The sequence below is a fragment of the Gavialis gangeticus genome, unplaced genomic scaffold, assembly GCF_001723915.1.
Source record: "Gavialis gangeticus isolate Ggan-Ray unplaced genomic scaffold, GavGan_comp1, whole genome shotgun sequence".
Classification (NCBI taxonomy): domain Eukaryota; kingdom Metazoa; phylum Chordata; order Crocodylia; family Gavialidae; genus Gavialis; species Gavialis gangeticus.
The window spans coordinates 43,534,851-43,550,138 of NW_017729006.1; the positions used below are offsets into that span (position 1 = coordinate 43,534,851).

General features: G+C 44.4%; 1 long non-coding RNA gene across 1 annotated transcript in view; it reads right to left on the reverse strand.

Annotated features, from left to right (window-relative positions):
* Window positions 1-8,966, reverse strand: part of LOC109291992 — a 10,516-nt gene extending 1,550 nt beyond the window's left edge. Inside the window, exon 1 of the long non-coding RNA XR_002096014.1 lies at window positions 8,836-8,966. This is a non-coding gene — a long non-coding RNA (uncharacterized LOC109291992). The remainder of the gene's footprint in view (window positions 1-8,835) is intronic.
* Between the last annotated feature and the right edge of the window lie 6,322 nt (window positions 8,967-15,288).

Genomic DNA, 15,288 nt, shown 5'->3' on the forward strand with positions numbered 1-15,288 from the left:
CCACTCCATGCATTGACCTGGTATTGCAGTGTTTCCAGGACCGGTGCAAAAAAAAACAGACCAAAAAAAAAAAAAAGGTTTCCATCAGTGTCTCTGTCTTTTAGCTAAGATCAAGCATTTTGGGCATCAAGGGAAAGGTGTCAGGGTTGGCTCTAGTCCCCCAGTGCTGGCCTGGTACTACAGTACCTCCAGGCCCAGTGCCAGTCCCCCTTGGAGGAAACACCCACCCATGATTTTTAAGGGCCAAAAAAAAAAAGTTCCCATCAGCATGTTTGCCCAGTGTAAACCATGTATTTTATAATCATGTTCAGTATTAGCTGCATTTAATTATATGCTGCTTTTGGCAGCAATTTAATGGTAGACAGTGTATTTAATGAGGTTTCCTTTTATGCAATTATAAGATGAGGGGCTTTTCCCCCATGCTAACTGGGAGTGGGGGGGGACACACCTCATCTTGTATTTGAGTAAATAGAGTAATTCATTCTGCTGTTAGGCAGAAGGCAGGGTAGGGCAGCCTACCAGAGTTTGATTCAGAGAGGTATAAGGTTTCATAAGCAAGAACCAACTTCATTAGATGCTATGAATGGACTGGCAGAAAGAAAGGGATTAAACAGAAGGGGAAGGGAGAGAAGATACTGTTAAGAGAGGTAGAAGTGAATGGACTAGATCAGCTGAGATGAAAAAGGCTGGTACCACTTTGAGGGATGCTGGAGTTAACGGATAGTCCAGGTAATGGGATAAGAATGCATACTCCTTGTTGAGACTATGGGTAACAGAATCCAGTCTGTGGTTGCTTTCTTAGTCTGCAACTATTTGTTCAAATTGGTTTTTAAAGTTATCTTATTTAAAGACAGCTATGCTGCTGTCAGTGATGGAGTGTCCAAGGAGGTTAAAATATTCTCAAGGATTATCACCAAAAAGTTTGGTTGTGTTTTGGAGGCTTGCAAAAAGGTTGCTACCATTCACTTGAGCAGAAACAAAAGGTCCAGTGTTTATGTCAACTGTATCTGTCCTTTCCAAATAGTTGGACATCTTGTAAGAGCAGGTTTTCTTGCAGTACCTTCTGCCCCTAATCATATCTGGAGTACCAGAACTACCTTTCTTGCACAGTATGTTTCCAACTGTTTTTGCTCCTGTGGATCTGTTAGGTCCTCCTGCAACATGGTTTGAAAAAACATTCAATACAGCTATTTACTGGGCATGTCTACACAAAATGCTTTACTGCACAGTAGAGCTAATTACTGTGCAGTAAGCATCCATGTCTACACACGCAGACACTTACTGCTCAGTAAATTTCTCTGATCACAAGTAAATATGCTACCTGCAAATGCAAGTAGCAAATTTACTCTTGATTAATAACTGCACATTAGCACATGTGTAGATGCCTGACTGAGAGCAAATGTGTTCCTGGGCAGCAGGGGATAGGAGCTCTCTGCTGCCAGGGCAGGTTCTGCCACTGGAGCCCAGGTGGGAACAATGTCCCCCTGCCCCAGCAGCAGGGAGCCTGAACCACGCAGTCATGGGACCTGGGCTGAGAGATCCTCATCTCCCAGCCAGAGCCCCATCATCATAGGACATGGGCTAGGAGAAGAGCTTTATCCTCCAGCCTGGGTCCCACAACCACAGGGCTTAGGTTGGGAGATTGTCAAGTGGCCAACTGGGTAGTTTGTCCTTCCCAAGCGTCCTTGAGACTTTTCCTTTGTTTTCTCCTCCTCCCGAGAACTGTACACACATATAGACAGTTGATCTAGATGCGTGTTTTCATAGGACCTAAGCTCGCCGGCTGAAATGAGGGACGAGTCTTAGACAGAGATCCACACATGCACGCTCTCGCCTGCCATGTCTTTGGTGTTTATAGGAAGATGTTCAGTACCTGGATGGCTAGTTGTCATCCGCTGTCCTATGACGCTGAGGGCTCCACCACCCCTACACCTTTGCCCGGTCCACCGGTTGTCTAGGCATCCTCGGGTTTGTATTCAGCCACTGGGTTCCTCCCCGGGGCCTTTACCTTAAAAAAAATGAAAGGAACCCACGCCTCCTGTCCTGGAGGATTGTCACCCGGCTTTTGGCAATAAACAAAGAAACAAAATGTCAGTGTGACTACTCTCTCCTTCCCCTGTGCATGTCCATAGGATCACGCCTCTTGCGCCTTCTAGTGGGGTCATCACAGTACCCTCATCTCACTGAGGTCATCATTTATAATTTTTCCTTGTACCCCTTTTAGGGTCACTATGGTACCAGGCTTTAATAGTGCCCCTCTATTAGAGTCTTTACAGTACCTTTTTCTCCATTGGGCTCTGCTGGCTGCCAAGGAGATCGCAGGCAGTTCCTGACCCTCCCAGTCCACCTTACCTTCCTCTAGAGCTCCTCCAGGGAGTTCCCTCTCTGCAGGAGCCTCTTGCCAGCCCTCCATGTAGCTCTCATAGATTCCTCCAGCGTTGTTCGGCCTGGCTCCTTTGCTTCCGGTCCTGCGCCCTCCCCCCCTGTCTGCCCTGGCCTCCTCTTTATGCTGTGGGTTGAGTTCCCAGCTCCTTCCCTCCAGAAACACCTGGGTATGAAGGGTTTCAGCCAGGTCCTTTGGGGCTGTGGGTCTAAGGTAGCTGCTTCTGGCTCTGGCACGGGCTCTCTCACTCTCTCACAGAGATGAGGATCTCCCAGCACTGGCACCATGACCACAGAGCTAGTACTGGGAGATAAAGATCTCTCAGCTCAGGTCCTGTGACCGTGGGGCTCAGACTGGGAGGTAAGGATCTGCCAGCCCCAGCCCTGCAACCACAGAGCAGGGGCTGGGAGCTCCCTGCTGCTGGGGCATGGGGACATTGTCCCTGCCTGGGCTCTAGTGGCAGAGCCTGCCCCAGCAGCAGGCAGCTTCCAGGGGCAGGGAGGAATATCCCAGCCCCCGCCAGGAGACAGCTGTCTCCTGGCCCCTGGGCTAGCACCCAGGAGGAGACTAAAGCTCCCCCTGACTGCTGCAGGGGCCAGTTGCAGGGCTGCAGGGAGTGGAAGCAGTCTGCTGCTAGTACCAGTGAATCTGTTCCCATGGCTCTGCACATGTAGACACATGCCTAGAAGCATTTACTCTCAAGTAGTTTACTCTAGAGTAAACTGTTCCCGGATCTTTTGCATGTGTAGACACGCCACCTGAGTATAAACTTAAAGTATCTGAGATGTATAAAAATGAGAAAAAAAATGGAACTGGAAGAAACATCATCTGAATTTTTAAACCCCCCCCCCCCAGTTAATTGTCTTTCATTTTCGGTCATAGCCACTTACAGGTTGATTCCCTGTGCTCCCATAGTTAACTTTGAAGGGCCTGATTCTAGCATCACTTCTACGTAAGTAAATAAGGAGTTATTCCACTGCCATCTCTTACCATTCTGTTGTACCAGCCAGAGTAGGTGGGCTTATCTCTGTGGTGGATGGGGTGTCCATAGAATCTGGAGTGGGAAGAAACACCATCACCATGGACAATTATTATAACCACACGATGGGTGTCTGGCAAGGGAAACCTTGCTGACTTTGCATGCTCACAGTTGGTAATGAGCAGTACACAAAAACAGCATGAGTTTCTCATGCTGTCTCTGCAAGAACAGCATGTCAGGAAGCAGTGGAAAGCTTCATGGTGTACTACACCATATGCAAAAGGCTTAGATCTCCTGTGTAGATTCCTTACATTTTTCTGTTGTCTTTTCTTTTGCTGCTTCTTTTATAGCAGAATGGAACCAGTTCAGGTATGGAGGAAGAAGGTGACTTGAGTTTCTTCACTGTGCAATTTCTGCTTCACTAGTGATTCTTTCTGGAAGGATATAACTTTTCCTTACATTAATAAAGCTGCATCCATCCCCAAATTCAACTACATTGCATGCAGTTTCTTGTCTGAATCTATAGCAGCAAGAATATTTCTAAGTTATGGCTCCCTGTTTTGTTCCCCCATCAGTTATGAGCTGAAGCATTGTTGGGAGGGGGGGACATTAAGAACCCTTCTAAAAGTTCAGAATGCAGGATGGAGTGGATCACTCAGAATTTCTTTGCATTTCTCCATTTCAAGTAGTCCTTTTAATGTTAATTAAAATACCTTAATGTAAAAAGAAAGATGGAATACTCTCCTAGCCTATTTAAGCCAATTACAGGGGGTGGGCAAATTATTTCTAAAAATAATTTTAAAGCCAGGAGGGTTGCTCTGTATAATTTTAACAGGGTATAAATTCCACTTTGCACTAATGTTCCGGAGCGCTGTTTTAATGTGTATTGTAAGATCAGCTGATGCATTTTTATGGGGGCTTCAGGCAACCAATTTAGGACAAACAGCCTTGCTGGACAGACTATTACTGCTAATACTATGTGCAGTTATTGCTGACCTTTAACATTACCTAAAAAGGTTTGTAATAAAAATCAAAGGCCCGTGTTACCCTATTTGCACTACAGAGCAGCTCTAGCATCTACTGCTATTGTACTTCAGTTCTGTTCTTCAGGGGTCTTTTCTGAGTACAGCAAGTTCAGCCCCAGCCCTGGCCACTGCACACCCATCCCTCTCCTGGATGCTGTTCCCTACCTGCCCATAGGCCCATCCCATCTGCCTGGCCAAGTATACCCTGCCCACAGGGGTCCCAGGCCAGTCTCCATGGAAACCTTGCCCACCTACTCCATCCAGTGCCCTCTGCAGTAGGTGAGGGGTGCCAGGGCAATGATCTGGGTCCAGTGGCAGTGGCAACACTGGCAGCAGCAGCCAGAAGGAGCTGCTGTTGCCAGGGCTGCCTGGTAACTGAGTCTGGGTGCTACACCACCCCAGACCTGATGCATGCCCACGGGCAGTAGGACTGGCTGCACATACCATGGCCCAGGCTGCCCCTCATGTCTTGGCCAGTTGGGGCCAAGAGACCTGCTGCAGGCTGAACAGAATCCCTTGGTGGGCTGGATCCAGCACACAGGCCATATTTTTCCCACCCCTGTTCTAACCTATGTTGTCTCTCATTTTCAAACATTATTTTTGAATGTTCCCATTGCTCCTTTCATGGCTGTATTTTTGTTCTGCTTCCTGAAGACCCACCTTTGCTATTCTTGCATAACAATATAAGAACTGCTGTTTAATTGGTCAGACTATAGGTCCATCTTGTCCAGTTTCCTAGGTCACAGTGGCAGAGAATGGATGCTGAGAGGGAGATTGAACAGTGTATGACCAGGTTGTTTTCCATTGTTCCTCTCTCATTTGTAGCCTCCAGCATTTAAGGTGTAGGAAGTAAAGTGTAACATTAAGAGGCTGTATCCCCAACTCTCATGCTCAATAGCTAATGATGCCCCTTTCCTCCAAGAATTTGTCCGACCCCTTTTTTGCATTTGGCTAGTCTGTCAGCTTCCACATCTGGTGGCAATGAGTTTTACACTTTATTTACACACTGGGCATGTCTACACATTCATTAATGTGCCGTAATTATTGTGCATTAAGTTTAGTACTTGTAATGACAGGTACTAACTTAATGCGGCATAATCAGCACTATTGCACATTAGCACAGATGAACCTTTTTTTGGTGACGCTACTGCGCATTGGACTAAATCTACAGTGCGTTAGCATGGGCTTTGCCTGACATGCTAATGCACAATAGAATTAGTCTTCTGCACTTTAAGTGTCTCATGTCGACGTGCCCACAGTGTCAAAAAGTTCTTTTTGTTAGTTTTAAAACTTACTACCTACTAGTTTCATTTTGGGATCCCTAGTTCTTGTATTGTGAAAGATAGTAACTAATAAATCCCCATTTACTTTCTCTTTGCCATATGAATTTTGTAAACCCTTATGTCCCATGTCCCATGTGTCCCCCTCCACCCCTAGATCCCCTTTCCTAAATGGAATAGGCCTATCCTCCTTAGTCTGTACTCATATGGAAGCCCCTTCATACCACCAATCATCCTTGTTGTCCTTCTTTGTACCTTTTCTAGTTCTTCTATATCCTTTTTGAAGTGTGGAGACCAGAACTGGACACACTATTCAAGGTGTGGACACACCATCGATTTATAAAATTTTGTTTACAATTTCTTTCCTAATAATCTCCAACATTTTGTTTGCCTTTTGTGATAGCTGCTAAACATTGAGCTGATGTTTTTAGTGAACTGTCCACAGTGACTCCCAGTTCTCTCTCCTGTTTAACAGCTAATGTAGAGCCTATAACATTGTATGTATAGTTTGGGTTATTTTTGCCAGGTGCACCACTTTACCCTTCTCCACACTGAATTTCATATGCCATTTAGTTGCCCATTTGCTCAATTGTGCCAATTCCTTCTGTAATTCCTCACAGTCCGCTTTGATCTTTACTGCTTTAAATAATTTTGTGTCATCTGCAGATTTGGCCACCTTACTACTTACCCCCCTTTTCCAGATCATTTAGGAATAAGTTAAACAGCACTGGTTCCAGCGCTGATCCCTGAGGGGCCCCACTGTTTACTTCTTTCCACTCTGAAACCTGTATTCACTCTGTGCTTTCTATCCTGGAGCCAATTTCTAATCCATGACTGGATGTTCCCTGCAATCCTTTGATTACCCAGCTTCATTAAGAGACTCAGGTGACCTTGTCAAAGGCTTTTTGAAGTCCAGCTATACTATGTCAACTGGATCCCACCAAACCACCTACTTATTGACATACTCAAAGAACTCTAGTAGGTCGGTGAGGCAAGATTTCCCTTTGACAAACCACGTTGATTCCTCCCCAGCAACTCATATTCAGCCATGTGCTGAACAATTCTTTTTATTACTTATTGTTTCTACCAGCTTTCCAGAAACAGCAGTTATACTCACTGGCCTGTAGTCTCTCTGCATCCCCTGTAGAGCCTTTTTTAAAATATGGGAGTCACGCTGGCAACCCTCCAGCCCTCTGGTATCAAAGCTGTTTTTAGTGATAGGTTGCACACACATCATGGCTAGGAGTTCAGCAATTTCTGATCTGAGCTCCTTCAGGACCCTAGGGTGAATGCCATCAGGTACTGATGGTTTGCTACTGTTTAGTTTACCAATATCCTCTACTACCTCATCTGCTGAAACCTCAATTTGTGTCAGCTCCACTGGCTTGTCCCTAGATAGGAGTGGATCTGATGAGGGGAATCTCCCTAGCATCTTCCACAGTGAAGACAGATACAAAGAATGGATTTAATTTATTGGCAATGGCCAAGTCATCCTTTAGCACCACTTTTAGACTCTGATCATTCAAAGACCCAACTAACCCCATGGCAGGTCCTCAGTTTCTAATGTACTTGAAGAAATTTTTAGTGTTGCCTTCTGTGTCTCTCTAGCAAGTTTCTCCTCAAATTCTTTCTTAGCTTGTCCTATTACAGTTTTATATTTGATTTATCAGAGTTTATGCGCCTTTTCATTTGTCTCATTAGGATGAGACTTCTCCCTTCTGAAAGAAGCCTTTTTTTTCTATTTATTGCCTCTACAACTCTGCCACTAAACCACACTAGCTTTTTTTTGGTTTGCTTTCCTTTTCTTTTGGGTTGTTTTTTTTGATTTGCAGTATGCATTTACTTTGTGCCTCCACTATGATGTTAAGCAGTTCCCATGTTGCTTATAAGTTCTTCATCTTCTTAGAGCCCTTTTTTAACATCTATCAAACTAGCTTCCTCATTTTGGTGTACTCTCCCTTTTTAAAATTAAGGTCTACTGTGGTAGTTTTTCTTCTTGTCTCCCCTCTTGCATGGAGGTCAAACCCAACTGCACTGCAGTCACTATTGCCAAGCAGCTCACTAGCACCTATCCTTTCTGCTGAATCCTGTGCACTACTTTGGAGTAGGTCAAGAGTGGCCTTGGACTACTCCTGCAGCAAAAAAATGCTCAGCATAAGCATCGGAATTTCCCCCTTGCTATTTAAACCTTGAACTGCTCATAGTGTAATAGTTGCCCAGTCACACGATCCTTTGGCATTTGTCTTGAGGCTAAAATATACTTGTGGCCTTCAAGACCTATCAAATAGGAACGTTGACCTGTTGATCCTAAAATGTTGGTCACATTTTTAATTGCTAATGTATTTTGTTAATTGTTCACCCACAGAGAACGCTGACCTAAATCTTCAATTTAATGAGCTCATTACAATGTATGCCTTTTTAAATGGTGATCATTAAGTGTCTGGCAAAAAAAAAAAAAAAAGCCTTGATAATCTGGAAAAAAACAAATTCTAACCAGCTCATATAAAAAGTTTACTGTGAAGGACATCTATGTACTTTAAGTGTAGGGAGTGCTAAAAAAGACACGGTCAAGATTTAGCATGGATCATTAATATTAATAATTCACAATACCTATATTCATTCATTTATATTAATATTAATGACCTTACATTTATCTTGCAATAGTACCCAAGGTCCAAATCAAAATGAAGATCCCATTGTACTGGTACATATGAGAAACATTGGTTGTGGCCTATACTATCAAAGAGTCTCTTAACTAAAAAGACTTAACAAAAGAGTAAGCCATTGATTAATAACCAAGGTTAGGTTTTGCTTGAATAATAATGGTTAGAATAAATTAGCAAGATTTTTCTGTAACAATTCAGTAATGTTTGGCTATAAGCTATAACAGGTGGTCAGTTTACAAGCCGAGGGAGAGGAACATGGACTAAATCTACATGGATCCAATTCTTATGTTCCAAGAATACAAATATTACTGTTTGTGTTATCCTAATACTGGGGAGTTCTGAACAACCTTCCCCCTTTTTGCTGTGCTGGGTGTGTCGCTACGTTCCTCCTCAGGGATACTCTGATCCCAGAAGCAGTTCAATCTGAATCTCAATAATTAGAGAGAAGGGGGATTGTGAGGAACAGTTTCAAGGGAGTTGAGATACATAGGTCTGTGATCACATCCAATGCTAATAAGGCAACTCCAGGAAAGAACAGTGGTCACAGGTCATGACTCAGTTTCCCCGCTCCCTACTAAATTGGCCAAGATGCTGTTCTATCAGAGAAATGGGCAGGAATACAGAAACTTGAGTCTGAACTATATACAAAAGCATAGGTGTGGGAATCTGGAATTTGGCTCAGCTATGAGGATGTATTCTGAGGGGCCTGAGTTCTCACCACCCAGTAGTGATTATACCTCTATATTCTCTGTCACCTGGTCTTGGTAATGTTGCCTGACTGATAATATCCCAACAAATCGATGCATAGTTTGGAGGAACTTGCTTTGGCTTCTCTTTTACTGCTCTGGTTAAAATTATAGATTATATTGTATGTAACACTAACAGCCACCTAATTAGGAAAACAGTACTGATGACATAGTACACAGCTTCTATTATCCATGTATAAACTAATTGGATGCCTTCTGGGAACACAGTTTAGAATAAGGAAATGAAGTATTTATGGTATAAAGTGTTATCACAGGTTAGAAATTAGATAAGAAGCAAAAATCAATTTGTAGGAATAAATAGGTCATTTTCAGCATGGCAAAGGTTAATTATGAATGCTTGAAAGAACTTGCTTCACATTACATTCATTGCTGTTTAGTAAGTAGTTAGAAACAGTCTGGACATTGGGGTGGGCACAAAAGTGACACATTTTGCAAATGGCACACAATTATTTAAATTAATCAAGACTAAAGAATGCCATAAAGAGCTCTACAGGGACCTAACAGAGTTAGGTGAGTGGGCAGCATGATGACAGATGCAATTTAGGGTTGACATATGGAAAGTTCAAAGAAAGAATTCAAAATGTTTATTGTTAAGTTTAATCTTAACACTTGGGGGTGGGGGGGGAAGTTCTGGTTATTTGGTTGTCTGGTCCATGGAGCTGCGCCATCTGGCCTGCAGGTATTCCTATGGGTCCAGAAATTTGGTGGCAGGGGAGTGGTGGCAGTGTTAATTGTCACTTCCCTGCTGCCAAATTCCCAGACTCATGAAGAGCCCTGCAGCCTGGATGATGTGGATCTGTGTTCTTGATTGTGCCAGTGCATGGTCAAGCCAGTGTCTGGAGTCAGACCATGCGTGTGGTTGGCCTGGTGCATGGGCTTAGTGCCATAGTAACAAAATTTGGCACCTGGGGCAAAGCCCACAGTGGCAGCCCACCCTTGCCCTGTGCACAGATCTGGGGGACACCCACTTCCCCTGCCCCATGTTTGCCTGAGATTGCATGCAGTGGCAGGAGCCACCCTTCCCCCATCCCTGCACCTCCCCAAACAAGCCGCTCGCAGCTTCATCCCACATCTAGCCCTGGCTGGGCAATACATGTTGGAGCCCCTTTGGTTTTACACCTGGGGCGGTCGCTCTGCTTGATGCCCTCTTGCTACAGGACTGCATGGGCTCACATGTGTGGACCAACACTACAAGTTGACCTAATGTGTGGGACCTGGCCCGGGGGGTCACATAGTTTGAGCACTTATCTTATGGAGCATGGATATTATTTAGACCAAAAAGATACCTAGATAAAAAAGGATTAGAGGTATGGACAGATTATTGCATACAGAGACCATTAAAAGACTGTAATGGTTTAGTTTAGAGAGGTGATAAATGAGGGGAGACACTGGAAGGACATGGAGAGATTAAACCGGACACTCCTGTTTGCACTGTAAAAACCTGTGCACAAGATAGTCATCTGCTGGTCATTTACAGCACAAGGTGAACGTTAAGAGTTGCTTCATGGGAGCGGTAGCATTTGGCCATCACTTTGCTCAGTTGCAGAAGCCAAAAAGCAGTGAGAGGGTATGGACATATACAGTTGAAGCCATTTTCAAAAGGGCAGCAACTGTAACAAAACCACTCTAACTTTACCCAGAATGAAGCAACCCTGAAATTGGAGTGGTTTATACTTTTAGTTTTCCCAGCTTGACATATATAACAATTGGAGCCTAACTCCTGCCACCCTTCTGATATGTTCCTCTTTTGAAGCAGCTTCATGTGTCCATATCCAGCCAGGCCCCAGATGGTGAACTGGCCAGACCACTGGTTGCATCTGGTAGGGCAATTCCTTTGCTTATGGGTGAGCTAAAACAGTACAGATCAACTGTACACACAGACTGACTGACAAAACAGCAGGTCCAATAAACAATCCAGGTGCTTCACTGCCAGTTAGTTGGGGTGAATCACAAGTGCAAATTTGTTCCTATGCTTGTACAAACCTTGTCTGAACTACCCAAAATTTGGGTTCAGGAAAAGAAAGGGCCAAAAAATCCCACAGGAACTGTCTTTGTTGTGAGATTCTCAGCACTTTTGCTTTTGTCCAAAGGAGCATGAGAATGAACAGTTTGTGAATTTCTGCCAGAGTTCATTTCAGGTTTAAGGGTTTGGTTTTAAGTCTGTTCTTTTTTTTTATCTGAACCATATACTATAACAGCTTATATATTGCTTGTGCATATTAGGGGATTTTGTACAAGGCTTTTTGATCAGTGATTACCAGGGCAAAGATACTACCCAAAGAAAGGTTTCCTTTCTTGACCAGGGGTCAGCAACGTTTTTGGGCAGTTTACCAAAAACACCCACCACCTCAACTTGTAAGATGTTGGAGTGCCAGAGGTGGATGGCGGGGGAGCCGTGAGAGACCCTTGTTGTGGCAGTGCAGCCCTGGCCCCTTCCCTATCATGTGCTCCGAGGCACGTGTGCCAAGCAAAATGTTTTCATGAGCCATGTTCTGGCACCTGTGCTGACGGTTGCCTACCCCTGATCTAGACCTTACGTCTTCCCTCACAGATAGTAATGGGTTTTATCCTTGAGGCTCTTTGTTTGTTTTTTCTTGTGTTTATCAGGATTGATTGTTGATATTTATGGAGGTATATGTACTTTTCTGCATCTCCAAATTTTTATAGTTGCTCACTCTGCTCCATTGCATTGGATTATAACTATTCAAAAGTAGATTTATTTCATATAGAAATAAAATATAGAGTAATAAGCTAAGTCAATAAAATAGTCTGTTTAATGAACCATACATGGATTATTATTAAGTGCAGTTCTGTTGTTAAGGCTGTTTATGGTTGAAAATTTACTCAGGAAAAATTATTTATATTTGTGTATTAACTAAGAACAAAACTCACAAGGATTGAAACGGGCAGGAGCAGAATATCATCCCTTCTTTACTTGTTTAATTGGATATCAGAAAACGTCAATAACCAGTCTAAAAGTATTAACATTTTAATTTTCATTTTAACTAGTGAGTAACATTTATCAAAATGTATTTCTATTGAATCGTTTCCTGCAAAATAGTTGCAGACTATCATAGAAAGCAACAAACAGGTTGTTAATTGCCCTTATTTCCTTTGCAAGCTTTGCTTTTTTATGCATTCTTAAAATGCAACAAAAAATAACCAGCTCAAAATATCCCTAAGAACTTCCTTCTCAAAGTACTTTGCTTTCCTCAAAGATCCAAAAGAGACTGGATCTGTGTATCTAGAACTTTTCATTGTGTTCTCAGCCAATTTCAATTTATGGTTCTTTTCCTCAGATCCCAGAAGAGGTGTCAGGAAAGCAGCCACACTTAGTTTATGCTGCTGGTCTGTACACTTTTCTTTCTGAAAGGCCAGTTCTTCACTGATACCCAACCTGTCCTGATATAAATTAAGCTGAGTTAGCATGTACTTGCTTAAAAGTGGATGTTTAACTAGTTCAGCAAATAATGTGTCTGGTTTAATGTAGATAGGGTCTAAATTACCAACATTAAAATTCTAGGAAATGTCAAGATTTCCGTGTCTACTTTTGTTTCTACTATGCTAGGAACCTGGCTACTATTTGCTAGCCCAAGTTTTGGGTGACTGCAATGCAGTATCCAAAAAAGTGACAGACCAGAGACACTAATGCAAGGAGCAGGCTTCAAGCTCACTGAGATACGTTAGTGTATCCCAGTGCTTAATTTGGGTTCTTGAGTTCCTGAGCAGACTGCTAGTCAAACTGAATTATTTGTGATAGGCTGTTCTGTACTGAAGGGTTGGGGTTCAAGAGACCACATATTACCAGAAATAATTACTAGGGCTGTGCGAAGCTTCGGTCCCTGATTTGATTCAGCGGAGATTCGTCCCAATTTGGTGGCCAAATCTCCGAATTGAATCAAAGGACACTTTACTCTCTCCAAATCAAATCAGAACCCTCTGAATCAATTCGGTGATTCAGACATAGACACAGCTTTAAATGTTTTTCTGCATACCTGTAGGTAGCAGGCGACTCATGGACGCAGCAGTGCTGGGGTACATGGAGCATCCCACCGAAGCATGGGGGTGCTCCCCAGCGCACTCAGGAGCAGACCCGTAAGTGGACCAAAAGCATTTCCAATCCACTTCCAGGTCTGCCAGGGAATGTGCTGGGGCCCTGCATTCCCCTTCCTGGCTCAGCAAACTGGTGCCTCCTGGGTCTGGGGGGGGGGCACCTGGGGTCCCCCCACAGCCAGTCTCTAAGCTGGGGTGGTTCTGGGGGACTCCCGCACATGCTCCCCAGCGGACCAAGAAGTGGACCAGAAGTAGCTCTGGTGCACTTCCGGGTTCACCGCCGAGCACCTGGAGGAGCTCCCCCACACTCCTGTGGGACGTTCCATGCACCCCACCATCACAGTATTCACAAGCCACGCTGGTACCATGAGGTATGTAGAAAAAACATTTAAAGCCATGTCTCTGGCCAAATCACTGATTCTCTGAATCAGCATCGAGTCTTCCGATTCGGATTCATCGGAATCGAATCAGGGACAGTGATCCAAATCAACAAATTGAATCACTGTCCCTGATTCAGGCTGAATCCAAATCCAAATCGAATAAGGCCTGCTTCGCACACCCCTGATAATTACTAACCAACATACCAAACCATATACTACTACACAATGACGCTGCTCTCTGGTAACAAGTAGCTCCATGAGAATTAAATTTAGTTCCACCTCTTGAAATGAAGCTGAGGTAGAACATAGAGACAGGAGAGGTAAGGGAAAAATACTATGGACTAACATTTCTGTCACCGCAGAAGAGAATTGACTCTTTCTTTCTGCTCTTGAAACCCAAAATACTGTGTTGCTGCAAAGAAAATTTAGGGCATAGGGATTGTAGGATACTTTTTTATTTGTTTTCCTTCAAGAATCCCAGAAGGTTATGGTGACAGAACAGCATTACCATAATTCTTAGGCATGGGAAACAGGATTGGAAATATTGGTGTGGGCTGGCTTTTCTCCTCTTACCACCATGTTCTTCAATCTGCTTACAGGCCAAATGGCTGTGTGTAGCCATGTCCAGAGACTAAAATCACCAAGAGCATCTTGTCTAATTAAAATTTGTACAGAGATGTACAGAGGTGAAAAGATTACCTTGCTATAGTATATGGTGATCTCTGACCTCTCATGTAAGATTTCAGCGTTTGCCTCATTGGAATACAGGTGTAATTTATCTGTTAATAACCTATTTGCCTTTGGGCAACTATACTATTCCAACTATACCTTCATAAGTAAACTGAGGTTCAAAATTGGTGGCTGTGGCAGTTCACCTCTTAATCAAATGCATGAAAAACCAGACCTGCGGCTCAGAAAAAAATAGGCTAGGGCTTGTAACAGGCTAGGGATGGACATTCAAAAAGCCCAAGCCTAAATTGATTGGATCTTTCTAAGTTAGTTTAACCTGCAAAGATTGAACTGGTTTGCAAGTGAATAGACATTCCCTTTTCATTTCAGAAATTCAGGCACATGCCTTCAGTGGCTCAGGCCAGAAGCCCGGGGGCACTACAGCAGCCCTCCTTTCCCTTTTTCCAGGAAGCTGAGCTTTGTGGCCAGGCCCTGGCAGGCCTGAGTAAGATCAAGGAGGGGTTTAAACCCCCACCTTGGCCTGTGGGGTTTGGAGAGTGGGGAAAAAGAGAGTGTGGCCAGACCCCTGTGGCAGGGGGGAGGAAACGAGGAGGAGGAGGGGAGAGCTCTGCCCACCCCAGCAGCTCCCTTACCTCCAGGAGTAATCCAGGCACAGAGCGCTGCCTAGCCCTAGAGGGGGATACTTCCCACTCCTTCCAATCCCCCACGGCTGTGGGGTGGGGTGGGGAGAGGGGCTCTGTGAAGTGCTGGAGGAGGAGTCATCCCCCCATGTCTTCTTCCTCCTTCACCCCCTCACCCCCTGCCAGTGCGGGGTGGGGAGGGGGGCTCTCTTCAGGGCTGCCCTGCCCCAGAGGGGGACTTTTCCCTCTCCCTCACAGGGTGGTGGGAAGTTCTGTTCAGACTCTTGCCTCTGCTCCTTCCCCCTCCCTGGCCTGGGAGGGGGGACCTGTTTGGTGCTGGAGGGGGACTCTTCCTCCTCCTCCTCTTCCTCCCTTGCCTCTTGTTGCCATGGGTCGGAGAGGGGAGGGGAGGGGAGGCTCTGTAGGGAGCTGCAGGGATCAGCAC